The sequence below is a fragment of the Octodon degus genome, unplaced genomic scaffold, assembly GCF_000260255.1.
Source record: "Octodon degus isolate 3935 unplaced genomic scaffold, OctDeg1.0 scaffold00078, whole genome shotgun sequence".
In the NCBI taxonomy this organism is placed as follows: Eukaryota; Metazoa; Chordata; class Mammalia; order Rodentia; family Octodontidae; genus Octodon; species Octodon degus.
Genome location: NW_004524654.1, coordinates 12,130,660 through 12,138,339, shown reverse-complemented (window position 1 = coordinate 12,138,339; position 7,680 = coordinate 12,130,660). Strand labels below are relative to the sequence as shown.

The 7,680-nt window shown below is 39.5% G+C and overlaps 1 pseudogene; it reads left to right on the top strand.

The window, feature by feature from the left end:
• Window positions 1-4,990: 4,990 nt before the first annotated feature.
• LOC101578803 lies at window positions 4,991-6,169 on the top strand (annotated as a pseudogene).
• Window positions 6,170-7,680: the final 1,511 nt, after the last annotated feature.

Here is a 7,680-nt window from a genome sequence, read left to right as displayed (position 1 = left end):
CCTCACATTTTAGTTCTTAGTTAGCTGGCTTCAAGATAGGACATAATGGCACAGGAGTATGGTAGAAGAAAGCAGCTCAAAGTAGGGAACAGACTAAAGGAAGGGGTGAGGGAAATGGACCATTCCAGACCACACCTACAGGGACCTGCATCATCACCAACCAATGTCACATTTAGTTATAAAGACACCAGTTGACAGATGAAGCCACTGATGGACCAGGTAGATGAGTTCTACCTGATCCATTTCATCAGTCTCTTCTACTTCCTTCCTCTCAGGTAAGAGTTTTTCTAGCAATGAGAATTTACCAGGAAAGAGAAAGCCATTTTCAGGAAAGTTTATCTTAAATTTGATGATTACATGACCATTTTCATGTGATCTATGATAAATTGTCATGCCTTCATTTAGCACACACTTTGTGTGTCCATGTTTGACAATTTGACCTGGATGAGAAATGATGATTATTATTCAGTTGTCAAGAGTGGATATTGGCTTTTGAAAGCCATGCAGTGCTTCAACTAGCTGTATAGCCATACACATAAAAAGGTCTTCCCTTCATCAAGTACAAACAGCATAGTCCTGATCTAATGCAATGATAATATCTCCTGGCTCCAGCCCTGGTTCTTGGTCTCCTTCACCATGGAATGTTCTCCTCTGGCCATCTTTCATGCCTTTGTCAATATGAATGTCTAGAATCTTCTTTTTTTCTGACTATCTTCCTTCCGTTGTAGCTCTTGCATCTGTATTTAGGGCTGATGTGTTCTCCATGACCCTGACACTCCATACACACAGACTGAATTTGCTGAGCCACTCCAGATCCTATCTGATGAATTTTTATTTGCATTCCAGTACCTCAGCAGTTGGGACAGCACTCCACAGTTCCTTCCTTAGCACCTCAGCCTTCACATTTGTCACAAATCACATTCTTTTGCAGAGCCAGTTTCCTTGTGGCACCATTATATAAGTCTTCTAAGGTAACTGAGAACTGATGCGTCACATTTTTACCTCTCATTTCTCTTTGCATCCTTCCTCCTCCTCCTCCTCCAAAAAAAATATCAAAGATATCCATTGGTGAGACAAAACTGCCACCTGCTCTGCCCTCTTTAATTGCCTGTTCTCCTCCTTTGTCATATAATTCACTTTTCTTGGCATCAGAGAGAACTTCATAAGCTTAAGAAATCTGTTTAAACTTTTTGCCTTCATTTGGATTCTTATCAGGATGGTACTTAAAAGCTAGTTTCCTGTAAGCCTTTCTTAGTCCTTCTTGGGTGGCATTGGATTTGACCCCCTAAGCATTGGGTTAAGTCATTTCTTTCACCATTTTCTGCAGGCAATGATCAGGTTGGGCTGAGATGGGGAAGGCAGGAAGGAGCACATAGCCATGCGTAGGTCGAGCAGCCACCACTCCACCAGCTCTCAGCATGTTCTGGAAAGTTCCCAGTTTGGGAAGTTTCGACATGTAAATCATGTGTATTTATGTTTTAAGTAACATGTAAGCATGTATATTTGTCTAATATTTATTTTTGGAGCACCTGTGAAGAAAGCATTCTGCAAATGTATTTTATATAATTAAAAAAAACTTATACACAAAAAATAATAAAATAATTTCACTTCTTCCTTTCCAGTCATTATATTTTTATTTCTCTCTCTCTTGTCAAATTGCTCTGGCTAATGTTTCCTGAACTATATTGAATAGAAGTAGTGAAAATGGGCATCCTTGTCTTGTTCATGATTTTAAAGTGCAGGCTTTCAGTTTTTGTTTGTTTAGTATAATGGCTGTTTGTCAGAGATGGCTTTTATTGGGTTGAAGTGAAGAGCATTTATTGGGATTTTACATAGGGTATTTATCAGGAATGAATGTTAGGCTTTGTCAAATGCTTTTTGTGGATCTCTTCAGATGATCATGTGGTTTTTGTTTCTGGCTGTGTTGAAGTTCTGTGTTACATTTATGGATTTGTGTATAATGGACCATCCCTGAATTCCTGGGATGAATCCCACTTGGTCATGATGTGGAATCTTATGATGATTTGCTGCATTCTGTAAGGATATTTGCATATATGTTCATTAAGGATATTGGCCTATAGTTCTCTTTTTGGTTGGGTCTTTCTCTGGTTTTTGTATCAACATGACACTTGCCTCTAGTAATGAGTTTGGAAGAAGAGTTAGCATTAAATCTCTAAATTTCTTGTAGAATTCTATTGTGAATCCATCAGGACATGGACTATCCTTTGTTGGTAGAATTTTGATTACATTTTCATTTTCATTGACTGATACTGTGCTATTCAGAATGATTATATGTTCTTGATCCAGCTTTGTTAGCTCATATGTATCTAGGAATATGTCCATTTCTTCACTCCTGTGAGAGTGAAGTCTTGGAAATAGGTTTTGATGATATTCTGAATTACTACAAGGTAGTGATTTCACCCTTTTGATTACTTATTGCATGAATTAAATTTTTTCCCTTTGATTAAGTTGACTAGGGGGTTATCAGTTTTATTTATTGTTTCAAAGAACCAACTTTTCAGCACACGATATTTTGGTGTTGTTTTCTTCATCTCCATTGAATTCATTTCTGCTTTGAGCTCTACCTATTCATACCTTCTCTGGGCTTGTGTTCCTCTTCATTGCTAGGAGCTTGAGGTGCAGCATAAGATTGTTTATTGGGCTTGTTCTGCCTTCCTGATATGATAATTTACTGCTACAAAATTCCCTATTAAGGCAACTTCCAGGGGCTAGGGAGATGGTTCAGTACAATAAGCACTTCCTTGGCAAGTGCAAGGGCCTGAGTTCAATCCCCAGTTCTGCAAAAAAAAAAAAAAAAAAAAGACAGCTTCCATCCCACAGGTTCAGGTAAGTTGTATCAGCATTTTCCTTTGATTATAGAAATTCTTTAATTTCTTCTTTCATTTCATCTGTGGCCCATTGATAGTTTGGGAGAGTGTCATTTAGTTTCCATGTCTTTCTTTTGTTAATAATCCAGTTTCATTGCACTATGGTCAGGTAATATGCACAGAATAATTTCAATCTTTTGCACTAACTTAAGGATGCTCTATGTTCTAGTATATGATCTGTTTTGAAGAATATCTCCAGTGCAACTGTGAAGAATATGTATTCTGACTCTGCTGGGTGGAACACTTTGTGAAGGCCTCCCGAGTCCATTTCTTCATAAGTTTGGTTTGGTTCTGTTATTTCTCTGCTGATGTTTTGCTCAGCTGATCTAACTCTGTGTGTCAGTGGGGTATTAAAGTCCCCTAGTAAGTTGCTTATTTGATTTTTTGCATGTTAAAATTTGTCTTATATACTTGGGTGCTCCTACATTAGGTGCAGATATATTTATAATTGTTATTATTGTCCTCTTACAGTTTTAATCTAACAAGAATGTAATGACATTCTTTATCTTTTTTAATAATGCTTAGTTTGAAGTTGACATTTTCAGCAACTAAAATAGCTGCCACTGCTTTTTCTGGGTTTCCATAACATAGATATTGATTTCTGTCTTTTGCTGTTCAGTCTGTTAATTTATTTTCATGTGAAATATGTTTCTTGTCTGCAGCAAATTATTGGATTTTGTTTCTTTATCCACTCTTCCAGTCTGCTTCTTTTCATTGGTGAGTTGAGGCCATTTACATTGATGGTTATAACTGATATGTACTGGCTTATCTTTGTCATATTGTTTTCCTACTGTAGGATCCCTACCTTTCCCTTCTGCTTAATTTTTTGCTCCTGTTGGTGATTGTCTTCTGTCGGTGTTTTTGAGGTTGTGGTCCTCTTTGTCTCTTTATAAAATATCCATCAATATTCTTTGTTTGATTGATTTGGTTGTCATGAAATTTCTTCAGTTGTCCTTTGTGATGGAAGTTTATTACTCTATTAAACTTAATAGATAGTTTTTCAGGGTACCTCAATCTGGGTTGGTAATTATTTTCTTTGAGGACCTCACATATCTCTTCTGGATTGGATGATTTGTTTTGAGAAATCTGCTGATTCTAATGGGCTTTCCATTATAAATTATCTGTTTCTTCTCTTCTATAGCTTTTAATGTTCTATAAATTTTCTCAGTTTCTAGGATCTTGATTATTATTATGCATCTGGGTGAAGATTTATTTTGATTATTTCTAGCTTGTGTTCTATGTGCCTCAGTTAGTTGTATGTCAGATTCTTTATCTGTGCTTGGGAAAATTTTTTCAATTATTTTATTATACTTTATATACATCATGAAAGGCCACAGCAATTCTCAGTATATAAACCCTTTAAAAGCAGAGGGTCCTGGGAAGGACAGACAAGTATCAAATGAAGTCCCATAAAGAGGGTACACATGCAGCACAGCGATTCTGAGGAGTAACAGACAAATACCAAACCATCAACTCTTACCTTGCAGCTATGCCATGGGTTTTACAGTCCTCTTGGAGATTTGTTCACAGCCCAGTTGTGCCTAGTTGCCATTTATTTAAAAACAAAAATCAGGAAATGAAACCAAAATAAAACTCTGAACCCAGAGGGCATTCTTCATATTCTACCCATCTGTACTCTCTGTGAAAGAAAGCCTCAGTTCTTCACCCATTTCTGTCTTGCTGCCATCAAAGACAAGAAAAAGAAATGGAAGAAAAGCCCCCTGTCCCAAATTCTCCTGCAGATTATAATTTTCCTTCTTCATAGGGGTTTCTTCAAAGTATACTTCAAGCCTTTGAAGAATTAGCTTCAAATTCCTAAACACATAATATTGCAACATCCTTTAATAGTAGCTCAAACATTGGTTTGCACTCTGAGAATATACAATCTTTAAGCCTGTAACTGGAATCAGCAGATCAATCTAAAAAATACAGGACCAAGGCACATTAGTATATTTCCATATTAAGAACTTCAAAATATACTTATCAGTGAGACTGCAGTCCTTGCATTAGTTTTTAGCCCACTATGAACAAATTATCTGCTGCATGTAAACATGTCTAAGTAACTATAGATAAAATACATCAATCATAAGTTTCTGGGAGGTTGGGCAAGATGGCGCTGGTGGCAGCAAGGGGAACGCTGCTGCGCGCGGGGGTCCGGCTTGGCACAGAGGCTGCGGCCTGTGGCAGGAATGGCACGCGGCGCTCCGCGAGCCACCGGGTGCTGGTGGAACCGGACGCGGCTGCAGGTATTGCTACAATAAAATTCAAGAACCCTCCAGTGAATAGCCTTACCCTGGAGTTTCTGACAGAACTCATCATCTGCTTGGAGAAGCTAGAAAATGACAAGACCTTCCGAGGTGTCATCTTAACTTCGAACTCTCCTGGCATCTTCTCAGCTGGCCTGGACTTGAGGGAGATGTGCGGGAAGAACCCAGCACACTACGCTGAATACTGGAGGGCTGTACAGGAGTTATGGCTGAAGCTCTATGTGTCCAACATGATCCTGGTTGCTGCCATCAATGGAGCTTCCCCTGCCGGAGGCTGCTTGATGTCCCTCAGTTGTGACTACCGGGTCCTGGCTGACAACCCAAGGTACAAAGTAGGACTGAATGAGACTCTGCTGGGCATTGTCGCCCCCTTCTGGTTCAAAGACACTCTTGTGAACACCATTGGGCACCGGGCCTCGGAATGTGCCTTGCAGCTGGGCCTTCTCTTCCCACCAGCAGAGGCCCTTCAGGTGGGCATGGTGGACCAGGTGGTTCCGGAGGACCAGGTACACAGCACAGCACTCTCAGAGATGATCCAGTGGCTGGCCATTCCAGACCATGCTCGGCAGCTGACCAAGAGCATGATGCGGAAGGCCACAACAGACAACCTGATCAAACAGCGGGAAGCAGACATCCAGAACTTTGTCAGCTTCATTTCCAGAGACTCCATACAGAAGTCCCTGCAGATGTACATAGAAAAGCTCAAACAAAAGAAATCCTAAAGCAAAGCTACCTGCCTTGTAGGTTTTGCTGTGGTCCAAAGGGGATTGTAAACAAGGTAATTTTCAACTCACTCAGCTGTTTTCTGATCTTAAGGAGTGCCATCTCTTGTGTCCCAGTATCCCAAGGCCCCACTGTAACCCCAAGTGCCTCTGTGCCTTGTGGGAAGGCAAGAGGGTTGAAGAGCAGTACCTAAATTTTTGGATTTAATGGCTGGTGGGTCCTTGTGGGCCCAAACAAAATCAGTCTCCTTTCCCAAAGCAGAATTATGAATAAAGTCTTCAGGCTGTCCCATAAAAAAAAAATCATAAGTTTCTGTAAAAGATAATAAAATATCTTCTGTAAAAACCAAAGCAATAAGCTATTACTGCATTGTTTCCAGTTTTATGAAAATGAAACATAGTTGTTGCCAGTCCTGAGTTCACTATAATAAAAATGGCCCTAGTTTCTGGTTAAAGTCAGCAACCAAACAATGTTCTTCAATAGACAGATGTCTTCTGGTACTGCAGATATTTACTTTAGGTGGTATTCTGTCCATTAATAAAGTTATACACCAGAAACTGACCAGTGCCACAATACTCTGTCACAAACAGTTTTCCATCAGGAGTGGGATCTGAGAAAGCAATTTCTTCTTTACTCAAATATGATCCATATATAAAGTTACTCCTCAGGCATTTGGTCATGCGGGATGCTATTTTCTACCAGCACTGTGCTTGGGAAATTTTTTGCTACTACTACTGCAAACAGTCTTTTTTATGTTATTTGTGTTAACACCACTGGTTTCATTGATACTTACTAGTCTTACACTTTTTTTTTTTGCATCAACTTGCAGCTGTTGCATTGTTATTTTCTGGTTTCTTGTTGTTTTTAAGAGATCTTTCCTTTCAAGTTCACTAGCTGCCATATTATCTTCAAGGTTTGAAATTCTATCTGTTGTTTTATTCAAGCAGTTTTGCCAGCTTTCAATAGAATTCTTAATGTCCTTAGTATCCATTTGAATCTGTTTCATTCATTCTAGTTCTTTCTTGTATTGTTCATTCAATGTTTCCATCATTTTCCTATTCCCTTCATTATTACCTATATCTTTCTTAGATGTATTGAACAATTCTTTAATGATTGTTATCATTTCCTTTTTTACATTAGATATTATTTTTGATCTGCTATCCTCCATAATTTGATGAAATTGTTTCTTTACTTCAGTTGCTGTCATCTCAGAAATTTCAGGTGTTTAGCTTCCAAATTCTTCTATCACCTTGTCTCCTCAACTTGTTTTCGTTTGCCTGGAGGTCTGAGATTGCCTCTTTGTTCCTTCTTTTTGTCATTTTTAAGCTGCCAATGTTCTCCCTGATTCTGCAGTGATGGCAGGGGAGGAGCAGAGTGTGGGTTAACAAGGCTCTCAGGAGAGTGGGAGGGAAGTGTAGGGTCACAAAAGCTCTCACTGTATCAAGTTTGATGTGGCTTCCACCCATTTGTGGGAAGGGACCCAAAGTTCAAGAAGGATCTGATGATGATTAGGGCAAACTCTCTTCTGCAAGCCTCTCTTGATGGTGGGTTACCACTGGGTACGGCTAACCAAGAATCCATTAGGTGCCTGTGTCAGTGTTCTAGACACCTATTTTCAGGCCTCTGCATCAGTCTTTCTGCACCTTGATGGGCAGTCAGGACTCAGCAAAGCTCAGGCAAAGGTGACAGAGATATAGAATAGGCCCACCAGGTCCATCTAGTAGTCTTCTTGGTGAAGACAGGTGGCTGAGACTCAGGAGAACTCCAGTGAGTGGTTTTTCTTGTGGGGGAAAGTGGAGAAA